The sequence below is a fragment of the Monodon monoceros genome, unplaced genomic scaffold, assembly GCF_005190385.1.
Source record: "Monodon monoceros isolate NGI ecotype Baffin Bay Population unplaced genomic scaffold, NGI_Narwhal_1 Super_Scaffold_19, whole genome shotgun sequence".
NCBI classification, from domain to species: domain Eukaryota; kingdom Metazoa; phylum Chordata; class Mammalia; order Artiodactyla; family Monodontidae; genus Monodon; species Monodon monoceros.
The window spans coordinates 66901914-66923810 of NW_021703775.1; the positions used below are offsets into that span (position 1 = coordinate 66901914).

The 21897-nt window shown below is 45.5% G+C and overlaps 1 long non-coding RNA gene across 1 annotated transcript; it reads right to left on the minus strand.

Annotated features, from left to right (window-relative positions):
• Positions 1-452: 452 nt before the first annotated feature.
• On the minus strand, positions 453-12615 carry LOC114900549. Its single transcript, XR_003794871.1, has 3 exons — positions 11719-12615; positions 10404-10467; positions 453-636 (listed from the first exon to the last, which is right to left on the minus strand). It is a non-coding gene; the product is annotated as an uncharacterized LOC114900549 (long non-coding RNA).
• Positions 12616-21897: the final 9282 nt, after the last annotated feature.

The following is a 21897-nucleotide window of genomic DNA, read 5'->3' on the forward strand; positions in this document are numbered from 1 at the left end:
TGGGTGCTGAAATAAAGCAGCTGTGAGGGTGTGGAGGTTTGACGGTAAGGGGCTGGAGGGGAGAAAGATTGGGGGCGTGGTCAAGGAGAGGCAGTCCTGGGGTGGCTGCGGTGGAAGGAGAATTTGGAGCAAGGCCCGGCCCCACCGTGTACTAGCCACGGACCCTGCACAAGGACCTGGCCTCAGTTTCTTACCTGGGACTCGTGTGACAATCACTTCAGAGGAGCCCGCAATCTCAGATGATTACCGTCAGGTCAACTCTAAGGCTTTTCTCACTGTGAGGTCCCATGAGCCTAGGAAAGTGCCCTCTGAAAATGCTCTTTGAGGTTTTCAAACCTGGTATCCATCAAAATCACCTGGGGTGCTCACCACCCAATAATACAACTCAGCGAGGGATGGGGGGTGGTCCCCAGGTAGTTTATAATTCTCACCTGGTGCTCCTGATGCTTGTGCTTTGGGAATCACTGTTCTAGATCATGGTTTCTCAACTCCTGGGGATCTTGTCAAGGGGCAGATTCTCAGCCTGGAGGTCCGAAGTGATGCCTGAGATTCTGTGTTTCTAACAGACTCACCGATGGTGCTACTGGCTGTACATCCTTGCCACTCAAAGCGTAATCCAGGCAACATCCCCAGCAGCTGCAGCAGTAACATTTGGGAGCTTGTTAGTAATTCAGAATCTCAGGCCCCACCCTAGACCCACTGAATCAGGATCTGCAGCTCCAAGTGATTCGTATGCATACTGAAGTTTGAGAAAGGTTGTTCTAGAAGAAGTGACTTCCTGATCAGGGAACCAAGGTTGAAACTTGGGAACGGTAACACAAGACTCAGTTCCTTAAAACAGAGTATAAGTTAGAGAAAGGTGAGTATTTTATTCTGTTTTAGTTACTGCCATATTTGTGGGCCTGACACATAGTAGGTGCTCAATAAGTGTTTGTCAAGTGAATGGATGAGGTAAGAGTCCAGTTTCTAGGGCCAGGGTATGAGGCTAGAGTGGGGCCAGTAACCATCATGACTAGATGCCAACTTCTGGGATCAAGGTCTTTCTAGCCCTCTGCCCAGGACAGGATTGGTCCTGATGCTGGCCCAGAGTAGAACTCATGGCCATGTGAGGTAGGAGTGTATTAAATTGTCTCATCTGTGAAGATTAAAAGGCTATATGGAAATGTAGCCAAGAAATACTCTGGTGTTCTCAAGTAGGTCTGCTACAAGAAGCAGGGGCTGAGCCAACCAGTGGGGTATGGGTGGCCAAAGGAGCCCGAGCTCCAGAAATAACTCATCTGGTCTGGAGGAGGGATTCCATGAAGCTGCCTCAAGCATGTACATAAGGGGTAGAATTTAATACAGTCAGCATCTATTCTAATACTCCCCTCTTTCCTCTGTTTAAAACAGATGTCAGGGGCTTCCCTGGTGGCGCAGTGGTTAAGAATCCACCTGCCAATGCAGGGAACACAGGTTCGAGCCCTGGTCTGGGAAGATCCCACATGCCACGGAACAACTAAGCCCGTGTGCCGCAACTACTGAGCCTGTGCTCTAGAGCCGACGAGCCACAACTACTGAGCCCGCGTGCCACAACTACTGAAGCCTGTGCACCTAGAGCCTGTGCTCTGCACACAAGAGAAGCCACCGCAATGAGAAGCCCGAGCACCGCGACGAAGAGTAGCCCCCGCTCACCGCAACTAGAGAAAGCCGCCCACAGCAACAAAGACCCAATGCAGCCAAAAATTAATTAATTAATTAAAAAAAAAACAAAAAAAACAGATGTCATTAAGACCTAGCCCAGGATCAAAGGCAACCAGTATGGCTCTTGTGGGTTGGGGAAATATTAAATCCTCCAAAGGACAAACAGTGTTCGTTATTAACTAGCCTTAGAGGAACAGATCAGTAATTCATAGTCGAAGTGATTTTATTCCTAGTCTTCAGGGGTGCCAGTCTAGAAGAGAAAGTGTTTCTCTTTGTTTTTCCTATGTGTAGCATTATCCAGACTTTCTGCATAATCCTGACAATAGAAGTTAGGATTTCAACTGAAGTAAATCCATTCTCATCCTGTCTTAGGAACAAATTGGGCTGAAGATTTCTGACAGACTCTTCAAAACACCAGGCCCCTTTTCCTAATGATTATTCTAAATATACTGTGAACATGAGAGAATGCCTTCTAAAGCAGTGTCATTTTTATCATCAATTTCATTTGCTTAATTCCTGCAAGCGAACCAAGTAGTAATTGTGCATTCCCAAGGGCTTATCTACCTCCGCCTTGGACTGGGGTCCACGTTTAAGGTAAAATGATATGACCACAGTAATGGCCATACCAGTCATAGCAAAGTTTCCATGAATACCTACTTTCAAAGGAACAATAATTTTCCATCATGGCTTCCTCCCCCCTAACCTGATCCTCAACGTAATTTCTAACTGTTCCAGAGAGGCAGGTCCCACAGAGGGACAATCCTGTGAATGTCTGCAACATCTCCCAGAAGGATGGTTCCTGCCCAGCATGCAGTCCCCCAAGTTGCTAGGTGCATGTGAGGAGGGAACATGAACTCAAACATTGTACTCATTGCCTGCCAGAAAAGTGATTTAAACTCCTGTACTTGACTGTCCTGCTACAGACGGGTGTGAATGTATCATTGCACCTTTCTTGGCTTGTGAAAAGAAAGGCTAATTAACTTTCTCAGTTGCTTTGGAATAGCATTCAATGTCAAGCTGCCATAGTTATGCATATTCTCAGTCCTTTAGAACCATTTTTGAATGGGTCTGTGTTTCTTTTTGTTGACCAAGAGAGACAGTGAATTGTCATGTTCACAAAGATTGACCTAACTTGAGCTTCTGTGGTTTGGGATCCTGCCTGCCTGTGTTTCACCCTGTTTTGCCTCCAAGGCAGAAGCCTATGTCTCTAGCCAGGATATTGTGGTTAGTTTCCTGGCCTCTGACCCAGGTGGGGACACACCTGCACCCCTGAGGGAGGGAGAGCCTGTGGAGGGTTCATGAGGCCAGGGCTGAGTCACTCAGCCGGGAGACATGTGAAGCGGCATTAGAACATCAGTTTGGCACTTAAGGAGCAAGTCCCCAGACAAAAATTTGTCTGTATGTTAACAATCTAGTCCATTTTCAAACTAAACCAAGGAAAGAGATTAAAGTTTTGTATCACCTATTCCAGCATTGGAGTTTGGTCATGTGAAGTCACCCCAAAGGAAACCTCAGCTTCACCCACAAATCCAAGGATCCGCCCCGATAATATTTCATCACAGGCCGCTCTCTACTACTCCTACACTTCACAGTCCTGTTCAAGGACCATGCAAATTCAAAAAACCTCATCGCAAGTCATCAGCTTGAATTTTTCTACCCAAGTCGCTTTCCTTTCTCCAGAAAATTATTTGACATGTAACTTGAATAAAATGAGCCTTCTTAAAAAAAAAAAAAGGGAATTCCCTGGCAGTCCAGTGGTTAGGACTCCACGCTTTCACTGCCAAGGGCACGGGTTCAGTCCCTAGTTGGGGAACTAAGATCCCACAAGCTGCCCATGGCCAAAAAAAAACAAAGCAAAACAAAGAAACAAACAAACTGAGCCTTCTTTCTCCCTTATGAAGTTCCATCTTCACATGGTATCCATTTCAAAAGAAATGTAAGTTAAACTCCAAATGCCTTAAAAATCATGTAAATCTTTGAGAAATTTCTTGAAAAAATGGCTATTTTTCTCACCCAGTGTCCCACTCAACAGCGTACCCAGCCCATTCTCTCTCCAGAGAGTAGCTTCCCCCTTTTTCTTATGTAGATTAATTTAGCCTCTTTGATGTCTATCATCCTTGCATCCTAGCCACCATCTGATTCAGCCATAAGAAATGGAGGCGGAGGCGGAGGGGGAGGGGGGGGGGAAGGCAAGCAGCTCAGAATCCTCCCATAGAAAGCTAGAAGGGAAGAAAGGCTGTAACAACCTCTGCCTCAGTGTCTTGGTCCCAGAAGTAAGAAGAGGAAAAGGGAAGGAAAAGGATGCCCATAGCACTGTTAGTACCTGAGAGACCTTCTCCATCCTCAAGACAGCAGCCTCCTGGACAGGGCTGGGTCCCAACGTGTTGCCCTGATGCTTACCAGCAGGCAGAACGCAGGCAGTGAGATCCTCGGGACCCTGCACAGGGTCCTGGGACGACTTTACCCAAACAGGGGCAATTACTGCAATGTGCATATGCCTGTCTCTCTGTGAAGCAAGAGCTTTTGAAGGATTCAGACTGTTTTGATGTAACGTGGTGTGCGGCCAAAAGGAAAATCAAGATCCACATCAAGCTTGATTTTCATTCCAGTAAGCCATTCCAAATGAAGGAGGCAAAGCCTTTCAAAAGATGTCTTCTGTGATTGGGAATAATTGGGTCCAGTTTAATCTGGCGCACGGTGACGTTAAAGAGCTACGGGACTGCTTCTAGTGTGTTTTGCAGTTTCCAGAGTTACTAATTAGCTCCATGACATTAAGGTTAATGAGATAAAACATCTATAAATCAAGCTGACGGCCAATTCAAGAAGAAAGCCCCCAACTCCTGCACGACGATGAGAACACTACAATTTCACTCTTTCAGGCTGTCCATTTGATTAAATTTGATTATGTGTGAATACATACAAATGTATAATTATAAAATTCATACTTAAAGTATAACTACCTTGCCCAAACCTCCTTTCTAAATGTATTCAGTACCAATAAGACAGTAAGTCAGTTGTTAACCATTAACAGAATGAACTGATTTGATGAACGTTCTAGGAGTGACCCTTCCCAAAGAGCAAAAGTCTATCTGTTATGTTAAAAAAAAATATGTTCCTTAAAATTTGGACATACACTCCAGAAAATAAAATTATGGATTTTATTGACTGAAGCTATAGAGGAATTTGGGGTATAGAGAACATTCTGATGAATCCTTTTGTGATTTGAAGGATTCTATCCCTCTTGAACTCTCTATCTGTAAATGTGGGTTTTTCAGATGGTTATGAGCCTAGGCTCCAGACTCAGGAGAACCAGGTTAACACCTTGGCTCTACCACTTACTAGCCCTCTGTCCTTGGGCAAGTTACTTAAACTTCTGTGCCTCAGTTTCTGCATCTGTAAAATGGGGATTATAATAGACTTCCTCATAGGGTTTCCGTGAGAATGAAATGTGAAAATTCATGTAAATCATTTAGCAAAGGACCTGGAACATAGTAAGTAAAGTAAATCATGATGATTATGAGTGACGTAGGGCCTAATTTTACTTTGACTTTCCTTCTTGAGCCTTTTTCAGGGAATGTAGAGCTTTGAAACATAGGTTTAGTCAGACAAAGTTCTTTGCAATTTATGATGGAGGTATAGTTGCTCATCATCAAGCTAGTTTGAGTGCAATATTTAGCAATTTTGCTTTGTCAAAGACTTGATGCACCTTCTCTTTTTTCCCTCTCAGACTCTATTTTTTTTTTTAACTTAAAAGATTATAAGAGTTATTGTGTTCTGGGCGTCCAGGTCCCTGGGATATGAAAAGTAGCCCAGAGTCTCATTTATATTTGATAGATGGGGCCTTGAATAGAAATGGCATTCCCAAGGGCATGTTTTGAGGCTTTGGCTATATAGAGGAAATTTCCAGATCTTCTGACACTCTCTGATCCTTCTGACTGGATCCACTTCCTCCTGGAAGAGCTCGTGGGAAGCATGGTCTGGTGGGAGCAGATTCTCAAAACAACTATCTTACCTCCGGATGACCCCACTGTGTGTGGCGGGGGCGTGGTATGTGTGTGGTGTGTGTATATACTCACGCATGTCCACACTCCTAGCGCTCAAGGATATTCTCTTCAGCTACAGGTTAAGGAGCACCAGGGGTAAATGGACAAAGTATCAGTTACTGGCTCTGATGACCAGTCAGTGAACCGCATTTCAGCTATAAGGAGAGAAGAGGAAGCTGAAGCTCTGCAAAGAGCAGGGCCTTGCAACTGCAGCCCAGGTTGGCCGGGCCCAGCCCAGCCAACTTTTGCTTAGTCTTCGAAGAATACAGGCTTGTGCCTGCCTATTGCATCAGCAGCTGCCCAGCTGCCCTTCCCTGCCCCACCCTGGAAAGTGGTAAGGAGAGCTACGTAACAGCCTGTGAGGCAACCACTCAGGCAGGCGGAGGCCTGGGGGAGACTGTCTCACTCCTTCCAGCCAGGCCCCACCCAACAGGCACTCCTCTAATCCAAGTCCATGAAGGGAAAGCACTCATCGGGCCCAGAGTCCTCCCTGCTGTCCTGACACTGCACGCATCCCTCTCTACCTCCACCTGGGCATTGTGGGGTGACGGACAGGACCTCTGAGCCTCTTCTTTTGGCCAAAGCAGGCTCCAGAATCTCAGAATGTTAGGGCTGGAAGACTTCAGAGGACATCTGAAACAGCATTCACATTTTACAGATGATAAAATTGAGGCCCAGAGAAGCAAAATGACTTGCCAAAGAGCCCACCGCTGGATTGCATCAGCTTGTTCAGACTATAGCTCACATCTCCTCTCTCCTGCACAACCCCAGCAACAAAGGACAAAAGTGTTTGGACTTGTCCAATCTTTGAATGGAAGACACCAGAAATGAGTGCTCTGCCGTCTGTGAAGTCATATAAGCTGGAGAGTAGGATGTTTAGGAGATTCTAAGGAGTGAGGCTGAAATCCACTCTGAACATATGCAGAAGACTCCTTTAATAGAAGTCTTGCAGGAGAGCAGGCCAATTTCAGGCTGAGCTGGGACAGGAACAGACTGGGGAGACGGGAGAGGGGAGGGACTCAGCCTGGAGCAGTGCCAGAAAGCTTAACTGATGCCTGGCTCTTCCCCAGGCCTTCAAGCCCCCTGGATCCTGGGAAGTCCCAGGGCCACTGAGGCAGGTCATCAGATTCCAGGTTAAACTCAACTACCAGGCCCACTGTGGGGGGGCTCAGGATGGACAAAGAGAGCAGCCATCAACCAAAGGTGTTAACATGGGAATCCAGGGTACTGGGTTAATTTAGAGGGTATATTAGAAGCTATAGCTACACACAAATCCACGTACATATTCTTTTTTTTTAAAAAAATCATTTTATTGAGGTATGATTGACATACAAAAAGCTGAAGATATGTAATGTACACGATCTGATGAGTTTGGAATATACACCTATTCTTTATTAACGTGTAGTTCCACCAATGCACAGTGCAAGAGGTATCCGGCTTCCCTGGGTCACTTGCAGCTGACACATGCAGCCTCACTGAGCTTCAGCTGATGAAGAATCAGCATTAGCTCCTGCTCTTCCTGGGACCTTGTTTAAGAACCACCTTCTTTGGCTTTTAACCCAAGGGCTGCCAGCAACACGTGATGTCCTGCACTTTTTAGGCTTTTCCTGGACTCTGGACACCTCACGCTGAAAGTCTCTCTCTGAGGATGATGCTGATTTGACAGATACTCTGGCTGTTTATCTGGTACGGGTGGTTTTCCTGAAGGCGATATCTCCCTTGACTGACTTCTAGAACTACCCACATTCTCACAGCCTCTCAGGACTTGAGCGCTCAGCCATGTTCTCCTGCTGACACCCAGGTCCTGAGTGATTAAAATTCTTCAACCCACCTTTCTGATTCAGGGCTCTACTTTTACAGTGTCATTACTTGTCTTGAATCTCCATCGTCTCAAAGGGGCAGGAGGCATTCTTTCTTCTTTTCAGCCTGCTGTACGCAGGAGGTTATCCAGCTGCCAGTTAAATGCTGGGCCCCACCAGGTACGCAGGAGGCACAGCCCCACCCACTAGTAGGTGCACTCCTGGGAGAGCCCTCAGGTCCACATGAAAACAGTAGGATAGGGCTTAATGGTATCCATGGGCTCCCCCATTCGGCCACTGAGCCCCTGGTGCACCTAGGAAGTCACCCTGACACATCATCCCTCCCCCTTCCTCAGAAGGATGGTGAGTAAGCAAGGCCTGTGAATTGGGCAACCCCATGTCGAGGGGCAGGGAACACACATGAGCTCACAGGGAGGACAGGGAGATGGTCCTGTGAGCAAGAGGGTCTGGCATAGTCCCAGTGGGGAAGCAGGAGACAGGAGAGGAATTAGGGAAAAGGCCCAGGGGAGGAGCCTCAGGCAACAGAAGGGGGTCCAAAGCAGTGTCATCAAACGGTTTTCTATTTTTTGCCTAATAAAGTTTCATGAGTCAACTCAAATGTTTGCTCCCACTTCCTGCCCTTAAGGAAGAAGATGGTAGAGGATAGCTCGTCCAAGGATTTGGAATTTGGAAATGCTCAATTTCCAAGTATGGGAAAAATTCATGTAAAATGAGCACTCATACCCCGTCTTCATTCCACCGCTGGCATGGACAACACATTCCAAAGGAGAGTTGAATAACAGAGCATAAAGGGAAATTAGATATGAGATCATTTCGTCAACATCCTCATTTTACAGATGAGAAAACTGAGGCCCAGAGAGGTGCTCAAAATCACCATCAATAATCGCAGAACCGGTGAGACTAGAACTCTGGCTCCTAACTCCCAGTCCACGGGTTTTCTTCCCTTCTACCTGGGGCTAGATTTCCATTCCAGCTGCCAGGACTATTCAGGGATAAAGGTTTGCCTTGGAGCGCCCTCCTCTGGCTCTGCGCAGCCACTGGAGTAGCTACGATGATGTAGGCCTGGGTTCTTGGACTTGACCATGCAACAGAATCACCTGCAGGTGGTCAAAACAGGCATTGCTGAGCCCACCCTAGAAGTTTCTGATTCAGTAGGCCTGGGGTGGGCCCAATAATTTGCATGTCTAACAAGTTCCCAGGTGAGGCTGATCTGCTGATTCAAAGACTCATTATTGAGAACCTCTGGTGTAGGCAGAGATCTTACGGCTCTTGCAGCAAGAATACCTGGGTTCAAGTTCCAGCTTTGCCACACATGTACTATAACATTGAACATGATGTTGCTTAATCTCTTGGCATCTCAGTCTCTTCATCTTATGATGGTAACTGTAATAACCACCCATCAGGTAAATGTGTAAAATAAATAAAACACATGTAAAACTATCTGAGGAGTACCGTACTGATGCTGTGTGAATACATAGACTCACAGATATACGACCCTTGTCTGGAGACATAGCGCTGTGGGCCAGGAAATGTCCATGGTAACTGAAGCATTCTCTTAATACTACTCAGTAATACCACAAATCCAGCAGAAATGGTGTTCATTCTTACACAAATATTGCCTGAGGAATTATTAGGGCCCAGCACTGGTTTACAAAGGTGACTGACACAGTCTCTGCCCTAGAGGAGCAACTAGGAGGAATTTAAACATGCAAATCCTAATAATTACCCTACTGGGTGGTGAGCCAGGGAAGGAACCCTATGCCTTGGAGCACAAAGCAACCAACCCTGAGGATCAAGTAAGGCTTTGAAGAGGCAGATGACTTTTAAGTAGGCTCTTGAAGGATGAATAGGAGTTCTCTAAGAAAAGAAGTGGCAGTGGGCACTCCAGACAGAGGAAACAGAATATGCAAAGTAGCCACAGAGGCATGAACATGTGTAACATGTCCAGGGCAATAGTGCAGTTTTATGTAGCTACAGCTCAGTGGGTCTGGGAAGAATAGCAGAAGAGGGGGTTGGCAAGGAAGGCCAAGGCAAGATTCTGCAGAATCCAGGATGCCAGGCTGAGAAGTTTGGACCTGATCATGAGTCTGATGAGAAGCCATTAGAAGACACCCACCTCCTCCTTGGTGGAGTCCTTGGGAAAAAATCCCTAATGAATCCCCAAGATGAGGATTTTTGAGCCCAGGGCCTTCACCACCCTCCTGAGCACCCCCAGTGCCTGCAAGCCTCACCTGCCAGGAAGCCAAGCCCAGAAACGCCTCCTGAATTGGGCGGGGGGCCCTCGGGAACCTGGAAGGCGTGAGGAGTAATGGGGCAGCCTCCTACCTCTTACCTTCATCAGATAGGCCGAACTTTCCCGAAGGTTTCCTCATTCCCTCTCCCCATAGGTGTGGAGTCAGCGAGAGAACAAAAGCGTGTTATCTCAACCTAAGAAGTTTTGGGAGTGGAGGAGGGAGGTGTAGGCGCCCTTGGAGGTGGAAGAATGAGCGCTGATGCAATCCCGGGAAAAGGTCTGTGGAGACCTACACCTGGGGAGGTGGCCCCTTACCTCACTGACCTGGCTGAGGTATGGAAAGTTCAGGAGCTGGAAGGGGCCTGAGAGGTTGGCTCTCCCAGGTGCCTCCTTTGAAGATGAAATAACAAACACTCCGTGGTCAGGCAAACTGACTGTGATTACTGTCTGTCCCTCTCTCCCCATATCTGACTCCAAGTGCCAGCCTCTGGGAACCTGGTGCTTTCTGTGTCCACTGACCTCCCACCCGCCTCCTGAGTCTCTCCCACACCCCACACCCCATCCCCCCACTCCCCACCCCCCATTCCCCACCCCCCAGCCAAGCCCCTGACCCTCTGTCAGACTCACGCTTTTGTTTCCAAATAGGTAGATATGAAAATGTGTAGAAAGTGGTCTCTCCTGTTTTTGAAAACTGCAATGGTGAGAAAAGAGGACAAATTGCTATGCTATACTGTGTGGGTTTGGGTTTTTAATCCCAGTTCCTCTATCTTTTGTGGAGGTGGAAGCAAATTGCTCTTGTGGGAATAATCCCTTTTGTTTTTAGGAAAATATTTTAATAGGACTTCGCGTTACGCAGGGATAAAACTTAAACCTGTTCTGGAAAAGAGACAATGCAATTCAGAACAATGTGAAACTACAGGCTCTGTGTCGTTATTATAAAAGGTGGTTTTCTTTTGGAATGAGTGGCATCTCTTCAGGGGTTATGGGGAGTTTTGTTAATGCTGCAGCCTGGCCTTGGCTGTGCTTTGGGGAGTTGAGGGTGGGGCCTGTGTCCACAGTGGGAGAGCGCAGGATTGAGCGGGCGACTGGCAGGGAGGACAGCCCAGTCTGTGGAGAATTCCCAGGAGTTCTCGTAAACACTGGAGGAGGGAACCCAGGAAGAACGGGGCCGCCACTGGAGCTGTTTCTCCTCCGTTGTGGGGTGGGAGCTGTTCCGCTCTCTGGCAGGGCTATGGAAAAAACCTACTGAGCTCCTTCTAAAATGACTACAAAACTGGTCCCTCTATCCCTGGTCCTCCTGCCACTGCCAGCCGAGAACACAGCCTGTTCTTTGATGAGGTCTAGCGTCTGATGGGATGTGGACAAAACCAATAGAACCTCTCAGTTCCTAAATATTGTATTTTATTTTGAAAAATACCTTTTTCATAAATACTTCACTTTGAAAAGGTAAAAACCTTTATTTTGAAAAAAGTTGTTCTAGGACACTGGATCGTCCTGGGATTAAGGATGCATGTCCTACCAGGCGTAGGGAACTGGGTTTGAGTCAGTAACCAAGGGAAAGAATAAATGGACCTTAGGGGGTAAAGGACTTCTGTCTTATATTAGTGTAAAAATTACACTAATCTATTATTTAGATAACAATATATTATAAACATATTTCTATGTACTTATGTTTTGTAACATAAGTATATTATAAAATAATTAAAAACAATAACTTATAACAGGAAAAATCTATGTTAATATAAATGTAATATACGACTTTATAGAAAATATAAATAATACATACATGTGTAAAAACCATAAATATCACCAATTACCCTATCACCAAAAATTAATTGATGTTAACATTTTGGGATACTGTCTTCAGATCTTCTTCTATGCATATAAACAAATAAATAAGCAAACAAATAACTAGATATATTGACCATCCATTCACACTTACTGTATAATCCCAATGGAAAGAGAACACGCTTCTTTTCCAACAGTTCTAGCAATAGTCCCAGAGCCAACTCTCACTGGCGCAGCTTGGATCATGTACCTATCCCTAAATCTAGAACACACAAAAGCCAATAACCTAAGATATAGGTTAAAACTAAATATATACTTTTATGAGTCATTATACTTAATGAAATAAATGAAACCATGCATGTTCAAGTTTTTTGCAAATGTAAGTAATTATTAAAATCATTAATTATATACGTTATTAATATCATCACTGCCCTTTCTCCATTGTCCTTTTTCCTCTCCTCTTCTCGCTTTGTTTTTCTGCTTTTTCCTCTTCCCACCAAGTCTCCATCATGTCTGGGTTAACTCGGCTGTGGTGGACTAGTAAGGAGACCAAGTGCTATTTATAGCAGTGTTGCCTCAGGCGGTGTGGTGTGTGGTGATATGGGAACACACCATTAAGGGATACTTCTATCTCTCATTACAGCCAAAGTGGCTTCTGAGAACTTTGTCCATGGTGAGGAAGAATGTGGAGAACGCACTCCTCTCTCCCAGCAGAGACAAGCTCTACCTTTTACACCACCTGCTCAACCATTTAGGCATAGATTTGGTAGAATAAGAGTTTGTTACTCAGGGAATATCTGGGATGATGCATTCTTGTCAGTAGACCTACAGAAGGACATTTCAGCTGGAAAGAGACCAGAAGAAAACAATCAACCCAAATCCTGGAGAGGACATCAATGTGAGAATTGGCATTTTAGTTTGGCAAACTGGGTTGGCACAGGTCAGGGACTGTAAGGACAGAGTATCATAAAGTCCTTTATGGAATCTTGGATATGTGAAATAAGTAGTTTGGGAATAATTAAATTCCTACTTTAAAAAGTGGGTGGTTGAAAACACACGTACATTGGAATTGAATAATTAAATGAATGGAAGATGGTGGGAGCCAGATTTCTTATTGTTGGAGTAGATGTTTATAGACAAATAAGAGAAGGCTAGAATGATCCATGTGGTAATGAATTAGAATTGAAGACATAAGTGGGAAATCATGCTTAACTTAATATTGATACAGATGGTTACATATGGAAATATTTATAGATATACGTACATACATGGGTTAGTATACACATCTATTTCCTTGCTATGTCAGCTGAGAGGATGTAGAAGCAATGACATCCCAGTAGCAATGAGCACACCTAGCACCCAGATCTTGGTTTCTAATACCATTCTCCAATAAAAGGACTAGGTCACCTCGGAGAAATGGTTGATTCTAGAACTGGGGTGGGAAATATACAGGATGGTCCAGGAGCATCTTATAATGCCAAAAAGTAAGGAAGTACTCAAAACTCCACAATGATGGGGGGAGGTGGTGTGGTAGAGAACACAAAGGAACACAGGAGCCAATTGAAAGCGCTCCTAATGGCTAAAGTTGTAACAATTTGAACAAGAAAATAAGATATTATCATATTATAACCCAAAGTATAAAATGAATATTCATGAGTACATACTAATATGAATAAATAATTGAATAATTAGATAAATGAGGGCTAATAGATAAATCTCCCATGTAGAAGAATTCCAAATAACATGTGTAGATACTCTCTGCCTTCAAGGAGGTGGTGCATAACTCCTCAATCCTTAAGTTGTAGATTGCCCATAGTGACTTCCTTCCAAAGAGAACAGTATGGAAAGGAGTGGGGGGAGTAACTTTACAGTAGAGAAACCTGTCAAATCCTACCTTAGCCAGGTCATCAGGTCACCATCGACAGTAACAAGTCACGTCGAGATACATACTCTTGATATGATGTGATGAGAACAGTGCTTCACCTCTGTGGTCTTCCTCCCCCCAGAATCCATACTCCAAGTCAGATCATGAGAAAAACATCAGACAAATCCCAGCTGAAGGTCAGTCTACAAAATACCTGGCCAGTACTCCCCCACACTATTAAAGTCATCAAAAACAAGAAAATTTTGAGAAACTATCACAGTCAAGAGGAGCCTAAAGAAGCATGACAACTAGATAACGTAGTATCTTGGATGTGATCCTGAAACAGAAAAAGGAAATGAAAAAAACTGAGGAAAACTGAATAAAGATTGGACTTAACTAATAATGGTGTACCAATATTGGTCCATTAATCATGACAAATGTGCCATACTAATGTAAGATGTTAATAATAGAAAGAGGGCTTCCCTGGTGGTGCAGTGGTTGAGAGTCCGCCTTCCAATGCAGGGGACGCAGGTTCGTGCCCCGGTCCGGGAGGATCCCATGTGCCGCGGAGCGGCTGGGCCCGTGGGCCATGGTCGCTGAGCCTGTGCGTCTGGAGCCTGTGCTCCGCAAGGGGAGAGGCCACAACAGTGAGAGGCCCGCGTACCGCAAAAAAAAAAAATGGTTAGCAGTATCTCACCCAGGGTCTCAGAATGCTTTTGAGATGCAGCCATTGCATACCTGACCTTCCTACCTCCAGTCTTACCCCATCCAATCCATTCTCCACACCGCAGCCAGAGTGATTTCTCCAGAGCACGCATTGGACCATGCTTAAAACACCACAGTGATTCCATTAGGTGCTAAAAGGCCTTTGCTGCTCTAGTTCCGTGTTTGTCTCCAGCCGCCCTTCTCACCACTCCTGCTCTCTCTGTCTTTCTGCCAGTCATGCTGCACTGGTTTGCAGATCCTCAGTATGAACCGTTCTCCTGCCTTGGGCTTTTGCTTATGCTATTTCCTCTACCTGGACACTGCTCATCTTTCCTCTTCCCCTCCTCCTCTTTCTTTTTCTTATTCTTCAAGATAACACCTTCTAGGGCTTCCCTGGTGGCGCAGTGGTTGAGAGTCTGCCTGCCGATGCAGGGGACACGGGTTCGTGCCCGGGTCCGGGAAGATCCCACATGCCGTGGAGCGGCTCGGCCTGTGAGCCATGGCCGCTGAGCCTGCGCATCCGGAGCCTGTGCTCCACAACGGGAGAGGCCACAACAGTGAGAGGCCCGCGTACCGCAAAAAAAAAAAAAAAAAGATAACACCTTCTAATCACTTAGGACTCAGTTCAGGCATGACCTCCTCCAGGGAGCCTTTCCTGGCTCCAGGAGATGGGGTGCTTCCCTTAGCCCCTGATGTTCCCTCACAGAGAATATATCAGCCTGCTGGCCACGGGCCTTTTCTTTCTCCACTCTAGACTGCAAGTTGAGTTCTGGAAGGGCCAGGATTGTGGAGTTTTTTTGCTACTGTACCCTCAATCCCTAGCACATGCCTGATATACAGAGAGACTCAGTAACTATTTATTAAATAAATGAACAGTGGGCAGAGGTAGGGATTATATCACCTTTATGTTACTGGGGAGGAACAGAAGCCTAAAGATAGTCAAGAAACAATACAGAATCGGATGGAGGTAAACTCCTTAAAATCTGGCCTCTTAGCCAGGGATCTGGTCCCAAGGCCTCATGGACCCATAATGAGCTGTCTAAAACAAACAAAGCTGACCATGTCCCTCACATGTAAAAAACAGATGATCTTTAGGAGTTTTATAAGCAAAGCAGTGCAAACGGGAGCTCCTTGGAGTTCTTTGTCTAGGAGTGCCAGTGGGTTGGGTGGCCAAAACCATGTAGGATGGTGAGAGATAAGTGTGTCCCTGACATCAGCCCTTCCCTCCTAGGCTTCTTCCCAAAAAGTCCACACTGAGTGTGTGCTCAGGTGACCCTGGAAAGGGGTCTGTGCTCCCCAACCTTCTCCACTATGCCTAGCAGAGTGAAAGCCGGCTTTCTGGAGCAGAAAGCTCCATCCTGGGACAGGGGAGGATGTTGGGGGGGAAGGGGACAGTGCAGAAGGGCAGGGGCATAACAGATGAGGCTAAATTAATTTTGGAAACCATTAAATCTTTGAAAAGAGAGCGTGTTTTCAGCAGGGACAGTGAATCACTGTGATTTGCAGAAACAGGCACAAAGCAATTAGCCATCTGGATGCTGTGGCTTCCAGCCCCCCAGCGGAAACTTCAAGTGAGCGGAAGGCTGGTCATTACCCAGCCCAGGCCCAACTCTCCAGTCCCCACAGATAAGTCTGTGCCTCCAGCCGGCTGGGAGCCCAGAGGCCTAGGACAAAGGGCAAATTGGCAAGTCACAGAAGAATGGGCAGGAAATGCAACACCAGCCACAGGGAGCCAGTACTACTTCCTTCTTCCTGTGAGCACCTCTCAAAATCCATCGTGACTGAGTGAGCAGTTCATTCACTTGGCAAGCATTTGTTAATCACCTACTATCTCCCAGACTGTGTGCTAGCACATAAATTATGTCATTTAATCCTCATGACATGCATATGAGGAGTTCCACCTGTGGCACAATTTCAAGGGGACTCATCACATGGCATTCCATGTAAATAGCACCCCCTGGAGTTATAAAGCAGAGTAGCCTTGCTGGGAGAGATTATTATCTTTTTAAATTAAACTTATTTAAACTAAAAAAACCCCACAGTTCACCCATTATAAAAAAATTTGTTATCTTTTTTAGTGAATGAGGAAATAAAAGCTAAAAGAGAGGGTGTGAACTTGCTCAAGGTAAGTGGCAGGATTGAGAATGGAACTCAGAATTCCGTGCCCTTTCCTAGATGATCTATATTTGCCAATTACTGCTCTATCTGGCTCATCAAGTTTTGAGAACCAAATAATACACATAATAATGGATGTGAAAGGATTTATAAACCGTAAGGTGCCACACACAGCTGAGCTATTTTTATAAAGTAGTTAACCCTGCTTCCTTTGGAACCCTGTAATCCTCAGGCACTGCTCCTCCATTCATTCCTAGAAACTGCTGGAGAATACTGGACAAGCCCTTCCAGGAAAAGGGTCAGCCAGCCTCTCCAGGAGGAGAACATACCACTGACCAGAAAGAGTGCTTTGCTCGAGCAAGCCTGACTGGTCTGGACTGTGCTGTGATTTGCAGACTGCAATGGTTTTGGCCCTTTTGCGCCATCAGTTTGCACCACCAGTTTGCACCACGTGTGGCAGAAAGGCCAAATGGAGCAAGATGCTGCCAGAGGGAGCCTGCTTCCAGCGAAGGGGAGAGAAGCCAGGAAGGGAGACACCACCTAGACTGACCAGAGGTGCCCAGGTCCTCTCGCCTGCCTGAGTGGTGGTGAGACCATTGACCAATCACTTCCAGCTCCTTGCATGGGTAAAGAATTGCCTCTCCAGAGCCTCCGCTGAGAGCTGGTTCGCCCAGCTTAGGACTCTGCTGAGGCCTACAAAACCCCAGACCTGGGCAGCCAGAGGGTTTTCATTTGCTGTCTGCATCTTTAGTCCATCCAGCTGCTGCTGGGAGTACCAGCTCTCTGACCAGGAAAAAGTTGAGGGGAAGGCAGAGAGCATGGACCGGGAAGCAGATTACCTGGGTGAGAAGCCCAGCTCTGCCTCTCCCTGGCCAGGACCTTAGGCAAGGTTATTGACCTCTCCCCTTGCTTTCTTCATGTATAAAGTGGGGTTAATGTCTCTGGCCTCACAAGGTGACGGTGAAGCCTGAAAGAGATCACAGGGGCCCTTGGGGAATAGGCAGGTAATAGAAGGAGTGAAGAGAAGTTCAACAATAAGGTTTCCTGACTTACCATGGCTGCCACACAGAACGCAGGCTCAGGGTTGCCAGATCTTTTCATTTGTCAAGAAAAATCAGAAGTCTGGATTTTTACATGAACTTTTCCAGTTGTCAACAGCCTGTGAGGACAGAACAGAGCTTGACTGCTGGTGGCCAGAGCATGAACTCAGGTGATGACCACATGCCTGCTGGTCTCTGGGCTCACTCTGTGCTCAAAGCATTAGTGTCCTTCCTCGTCTCCCTGCTTTACTCCTTTCTGGTCGGCTCCCTAAGGCTCTGCCCTGCCCAGGTGGTGTCGGTTACCACACTGTAAACTGAGCTGGGGTCGGCTCAGCCCTGGCGTGGCTTGAACCCAAGGCCCTGGAGCTGAGGGAGGGCAGGTGTTCTCAACGGAAGCAAGCTGGGTACAGGATGGCCACCTGGGAGCCCCACTGAGCCTCTTCCCCAAGAGGGAGAGAGAAGGTTGAGGAACAGGGATCTCCAGCTACAAAATGAATGAATGAATGAACAAATGGACAAGCCACTGCTGCCTCAGGCAGAACTTTGCCTGGCAGCTGGGGATCAGGATTGAAGATTCTGTTCCTCTCCATCACGTTGACGGAACTCCTAGAAGGCCTCTTGCAAAGGTTGGCGGGGCCTTGGGCTGGGAGTCCTTGCGGAACAAACAGGCTCAGGGCCAAGTGAAGCAAGATGCTTTCCAGCTCCCCATCTCCATCTCCTGCCTGATTAGAATTCGCAGCAGCCTTCTCTCCCCAGTGCCTTCCAGAGAACCGAGCTGGGGCTGCCGGAAGCTGGAGGGCAGGGCACGGGAGAGGGAGGGGTATAGGGGTGGGCTCTTGCATCAAAGTCCTTCCCAGAAAGGGGCAGCTCCTTCCTAGCACTGGGCCTGCTGGTCTCCCCCACCCGCCCTTTCCCGGACATCCCCACGTCTCTCTTTGCAGCCTTTCCCAGGCGGGGCCCAGGCTGGTCGAGGCCTCAGGAGTCCTCTGTGAAGCCACAACAGGAAGCACTTGGCCCTGAGACACACCCTCTCGTTCCCTCTTAGCAGTTCCCAGGAAAGGGTGAGGGAGAAGTCCCCACAGAGCCAGTCTTTCTCGGGGCACTTCCCAGGAAATCCTCCAGGTGGGGAATCTTCCACTGTGGTGTCCCCTCCCTAGTTCCTTCAGCTTCCCCTAAGCTCCTCCCCTGAGGTTGTGCCCTGGCCGGGCTCCTCCGGTCTGCAGCTGCCTGACCTGACCTCAGCGTCCACCAAATGGACACTGGAAGCTCAGCCAGCCAGACATCAGATAAACCTAAACTGAGGGGCATTTTACAAAGCCACAGAAGGATAAAGAAGGGCTGAGGAACTGTTCCAAACTGGAAGAGACAAAGACAACCTAATGCAATGCGTGATCCTGGGTTGCATCTTGGATCAGGAAAAAAAATTTCCGCTTTAAAAGGACATAACTGGCAAAATTTAAATATAGACCATATAATAGGTGGTAATATTATACCCATATTAAATTTCCTAAATTTGATCATTGAAATGTAGTTATGAAAAAGAATGTCCTTGGTCTGTTTTCTCTGAAGTATTTAGGGATAAAGGGGCATGTCTGCAACTTAACTCTCAAATGGTCCAGAAGTAATAATATGCACATGAATATTCCTCAAAGAGTTAAGCATACAATTAGCATGAGACCCAGCAATTCCATTCCTAGGTATATACCCAAGAGAAATGAAAACTTATGTCCACACACTTGTACACAAATGTTCATAGCAGCATTATTCATAATAGCCAAAATGTAGAAAAAACCCAAATGTCCATCAACTGATGAATGAATAAATAAAATGTAGCATATATCTATATACTGGAATGTTACTTGGCTATAAAAAGGAATGCAGTATGAAAGGATAAATCTTGAAAACATTATGCTAAGTGAAAGAGCGAGTCACAAAAATGACATATATAATTCCATGTCCAAAATGTGTTGAACAGAATAGGCAAATCTATAGAAACAGAGAGCAGATTCATGGTTTCTTAGGGCTGGGGGGAGTGGGGTTTATGGGGGAGATATCTAAAGGATATAGGATTTCTTTTTTGAGGTGACAAAAATGTTCTAAAATTGACTGTGGTGATAGTTGCACATATCTGTGGATACACCAAAAACCATTGAACTGTACACATTAAATGGGTGAATTGTATGAGGTGTAATACTTCAATAAAGCTGTTATAAAAAATAATAATACATATATATGAAGAGAGAGAAAGAAAGTGAGTGATAAAGCAAATGTGGCAAAACATTAATGACTGCTAAATCTTGGAGAAGGATATTCAGAAGTTCATTATACTATTCTGAGTTTGAAATTATTTCAAAATAGAAGGTCGATTTTTTAAAAGGAGAAATTTTCCTTTTACCTATCTTCCATCTAAAGGGTGGTTGCAGAGAAGCTATAGTACAGGCTCTTGAGTCTGACAAGGTGGGCTCCAAGTTCAACCCCACTATTTACTAATTGTGTCACCTTGAGTGAGTTACTTGATCTCTCTGGACCTCAGTTTCCTCATCTGTAAAATGGTAATAATGCCAATATTACTTACCAAAGAGAACTGTTGTGAGCATTAGAGACAGTACATATAAAGTCCTTAATTTTTTTATGTGGTAAGTGCTCAAAAATTATTAGCATTATTACTCATTCCAAAACAATTTAAAAATAATTTAAATTTAGTTTGCCTTTGGTATTACAAAAGTAATACCTGCTCATTATGGAAGTTTTGGAAAATGCAGATATACAAACAAAGAAATAAAAATCACCTGTAAAGCCCAAATTCTGTGAAAATCATTGTTAACATTTTGGGATATAACTGAATTGTGATACATTTACAGTGTACACAATACAATATTTAGCAAATTGTACATATTATTTTGCAACATGCTTTGTTCACTGTACATAACAGACATCTGCTGAGTATTTAGCAAGTACCGGGTTTAATGTTGAGGAGTCTGAAATGAATAAAACAGATGTCAGCCCTTAGGAGCAAAATCTAGAAGTAAGACAGACTCATTAGCCAATAATTAGAGGACAATTTGATGAGAGTCACTCACATTGAAAAAGAAGAAAGAAAAGGGCCTGCCTGGCTCGGCCTACAGATAGAAGGGCTTTTCAGAGGTTCTCAGTGGATATGAAATAGGAGGGCAGGGGGCAGGGCACAACCTTTAAAAGAATGACATAGCCACAGGACACAACATAAATGGTTAGAACCAACTAGGTCCAAGATGGCAGACAAGACTTCCACTGGAGAAACTGAGTTATTTGTAGTGAGGTGGATGGACCTAGAGTCTGTCATACAGAGTGAAGTAAGTCAGAAAGAGAAAAACAAATACCGTATGCTAACACATATATATGGAATCTAAGAAAAAAAAAAAAAAAAGGTCATGAAGAACCAAGGGTTAAGACGGGAATAAAGACACAGACCTACTAGAGCATGGACTTGAGGATACGGGGAGGGGGAAAGGTAAGCTGTGACAAAGTGAGAGAGTGGCATGGACATATATACACTACCAAACGTAAAATAGATAGCTAGTGGGAAGCAGCCACAAAGCACAGGGAGATCAGCTAGGTGGTTTGTGACCACCTAGAGCAGTGGGATAGGGAGGGTGGGAGCGGGGGAGACGCAAGAGGGAAGAGATATGGGAACATATGTATATGTATAACTGATTCACTTTGTTATAAAGCAGAAACTAACACACCATTGTAAAGCAATTATACTCCAATAAAGATGTTAAAAAATTAATTAATTAATTAAATAAATAAAATGTAAAAAAAAAAGACTTCCACTAGACCTTGAGCCTCAGTACACACTCACTGTAACGCATCAGCATGCTAAATGACACACCCACAGGCGCCATGACAGTTCCAAGGCCAACCATAAAAGGTCAACAAGTGGGTGGTGGCCCAAATCCTGGAAATCCTGCCCCTTCCCTAAAATAGCTAGAATACTACTCCCACTCATTAGCCTATGAAATTACCCACCCCTATAAAAACTGACAACCCCATACCCTGGTACCATTCTCGCCTTCTGAGATGGCCCACACTCTGTCTGTGGAGTGTGTTTCCTTCTAAATAAATCCACTTCTTACCTATCACTTTGTCTCTCACTGAATTCTTTCTGTGATAAGACATCAAGAATCTGAGTTTCATTAAGTCCTGAGACCAGGTGTGTGATCTCATTTAGAAGACTGTGAGTTCAAGTCCCAATCTAAGTTGCACGGTTTCAGATAGACATTTCAGACAGAGAAATGGGGAAGTGCTGTCTGGGCAGGGGAAACAGTAAGTGCAGGCCAGCTGGGGCAGGTTCATGGAGTGTTTCGTAATGGATCACAGTAGGAGCAGTGTGGCTGGAACCAGATCATAAGGGGCCTTGAATGCCATGCCCATGTTTCTGGACTATAGCACTGCCCTCAAGGGTTAGAATAATCCCTCAGTCTTCTAACTCTCCCTCTTATAACACAGCGTTTAGAGCTCCTAGTTAGGAAGCAGATTGGCTGAGTTCATATCCTGGCTGTGTAGCTTACCAGCTGTGTGACCTTGGGCAAGGTATTTAACCTCTCTGAACTTTGATTTCTCATGTAGA